Here is a 3,267-nt window from a genome sequence, read left to right on the forward strand (position 1 = left end):
GCAGCGAGGGGGCGAGTGTGTGTGTAATTATAAGGGGTGCAGCCCCCCCAGTCAGTCTCCCAGGGGTGCTGGGCGGCTCACCTGTCAGTGTGATGGGCCGCGCGGGGAGGCCCATGAGCACTGATCATGTCTCCAATGGTGCGGGATGGAGATGGTGGGCGGCGTCCCTGTGTCCCCAGCTGTCTCTGAGTCACAGCAGGGCGGGGGGGGGGGCAGATGCCAGGGGGTGGCTGGCATCCATGTGGACTGCAGGTGAGCGCCTGGATGTGACTGGGGACTGGGGCCATCGATCCCCCTGCCAACACCCATGTCCAGTGGGGAAGCAATTACAGAAGCCAGAATTCCCACCTTCTGCATCCCATAGTGATCCTGGGCCCATGCTCTCAGAGGGCTGTCACTCTTGTTCTGGCCCAGAATTTTTAAAGGGAATCTGCCCCAACCCCACCTGCCGGGCAATTTCTGTGAAAGAGTGGGTGTAGGCTGGCCTGTATGTGCACGGGACGTTCCTCTTGGCCCCTGATGGAGAAGGAGTGAGACTGGGGACAGGCGGAGTCTTCCACTCTGAGGGCCTCCTAGATGGGGCTCCCCGAGGCTGTCCCCTGGGCAGACAAGGATCTCTCTGGAACTGAGTCTACTCTCCCATCCAGTGACAACACACCGCCTCTCCCTCAGTCTGGAAGCGAACAATGAGATGGTGACTGAAGAAAGCGGCAGAGTTTCTCAGGAAGCTTGGCTCACTGTCCCCACCGGCAGCTGTGTGACCTGGGGTGAATGTTTTCACCATCCTGACCCTCCCTTTGTAAGATTACACCCTGGGCAGAAACACCTGCTCACAAGCTGCTGTGAGGTTCCAGGAAATCACACACATCAGGCTTCTGGGTTCAGAGCTCAGTGTGGAGAGGGTGCCCTGGAGCTCCAAGGGCTGTGAAGAAAAGCATCTGACAGACACCCTGGGGTGCTCAGGCCACTCGGGGGCCAACGGGGCGGTTTGAGTGTTAGGGTGGGGGGAGGCTGTTGGAGAGAGCCTGTCTTCTTCCTGGGGTGTTTTGCTTCTCAGAGGGTACTTGTGCAAGGAAGCATGTTCCTTCCATCTGGAGATAAGCAGGGTTGACGTCTCGAGTGAAAGCCTTCTCCATGCGTGTCCTGCCACGATCTTAAAGACGACAGAGCACCGACCCTTTAATCTCCATCTGCAGAGAAACATAACCCACAGCACTTGCGGGAGGGAGAGGCTTCAGCTCAGAAGGGCGCCCCCCCCCCCACCAACCCCTTTGCTGAAGGTACCTCTGTCATAAAGGATCTGCCAAAAAGGGCTGGATCTCAGCCCGGAGGGGAGGGAGAAAGGTGCCAACCCCTCTCAATATATTTTTTTTTTAAAGTTTTTTTTTTATATTTATTTATTCATTTTCCCTTTGTTTTTGCCCTTGTTGTAGTTATTGTTGTTGTTGTTATTGATGTCTTCGTTGTAGGATAGGACAGAGAGAAATGGAGAGAGGAGGGGGAGATAGAGAGGGAAGAGAAAGACAGACACCTGCAGACCTGCTTCACCGCTTGTGAAGCGACTCCCCTGCAGGTGGGGAGCTGGGGGCTTGAACTGGGATCCTTATGTTGGTCCTTGTGCTTTGCGCCACCTGCGCTTAACCGCTGTGCTACCGCCCGACTCCCCCCCTCTCAATATTTAATTCCATTTAATCTCTTCAGATTTTCACGGTTCAACATAGCGTGCACGTGCGCGCGCACACACACACACTCACACACACACACACACACACTCACACACTCACACACTCACACACACACTCACACACACACACACACACTCACACACTCACACACACACACACTCACACACACACTCACACACACACACACTCACACTCACACACACAACGTGGTGACAATCCACATAGAGAGGAGAAGAATAAAAATAGCAGAGCTGTTGTGTACCCGCTTCTTGGCTCGCTCACGGCACAGAAGGTTATTAATAATTTAGAAGCTTCTGGAAGATCCCACAGTGTTGAATTCTGTTTTCATCAGTTTCTGTTCTTTCTTTTTTTTTTTTTTTAGAGTTTTGTCACCATCTCCCCTCAGTGATGACTGTCAAGGTGTTGGAGACAGGCACACAGAGAAACAATTAACGGCAACGTGGCCACCAACGTGGGTGGGCTTGCCTTGGGGCTTCCCCCACAGTGCTTCGCCTGTGTTCAAGCTTTTAATCTTCGCAACAATCCTTCGTGGGAGGAACTTCTGCAGTGAGCAGCATACCGAAGATGGGGAAACTGAGGCACAGGTGTTGAGGGGGTTGAATTTGAGGGAACTGGCTACATCTGTGGAAGTCTCAGGACTGCTGGTTCACTCCTGTGAGCTTGTCATGAGACAGAGTCTGTGATCAAACATACGATATTCCAGCTCCTCTTATGACAGTTGTGAGTTAACAGTCATGCAGATTGCTGGTGGTGGGAACTGTATAAATTGTACCCCTCTTATCCCACAAGCTTGTCGATCATTATTTTTAAATCACGAATAATAAATTTTTAAAAAGAAGTTGAAAAAATAAGAAAACACATAGCAGAACTTGGAATGGAGTACACTGCCCCAAAGTCAGAGACTCTGGGGTGAGGAGGAAGGTTCAGGTCCTGGAACATGATGGCGGAGGGGGACCTTGTGGGGGTTGAGTTGTTATGTGGAAAACTGAGAAATGTTATGCATGTACAAACAACTCTATTTTTTGTTTGTTTTTTACTGTATTTTATTGTTGACTGTAAACCATTAATCCCCCCCAAAAATAATTTTTTAAAAAAAGGAATCAGGCAGATTTTGCTATCTTACCCCAAATTAAAGGACTCTGGGGGTGGGGTGGGGTAGGGGTGGTGGAAGGGAGGTGCTTATAGGTCCTGGTGCATGATGGGGGAGGAGGACCTAGGCAGAAAACTGAAATTCTACACATATCCCAACAACTATATTTACTATTGACTGCAAACCATTAATCCCCCCAATAGTATATTTTTTAAATTGGGGTGGTGGGGAAGGGTTCAGTTTCTACAGCATGATGGCAGGGGGAGGGGGACCTGGTGGGGGTTGAATTGTTGTGCAGAAAACTGGGAAATGTTACACATGTCCAAACTATTATATTCTATGCCCCAACAGAGAAACTTAAAAACAAATTTAAAAAAAAAATCATGCAGACGTGATAGTGATAGTAAGATGCAGAGAAAATTCAGGGGGAAAAAGGGGGCTTCACGCGTGCAAAATATTCTTCACTTAAGC

The sequence above is a fragment of the Erinaceus europaeus genome, chromosome 6 (assembly GCF_950295315.1).
Source record: "Erinaceus europaeus chromosome 6, mEriEur2.1, whole genome shotgun sequence".
Lineage (NCBI taxonomy): Eukaryota > Metazoa > Chordata > Mammalia > Eulipotyphla > Erinaceidae > Erinaceus > Erinaceus europaeus.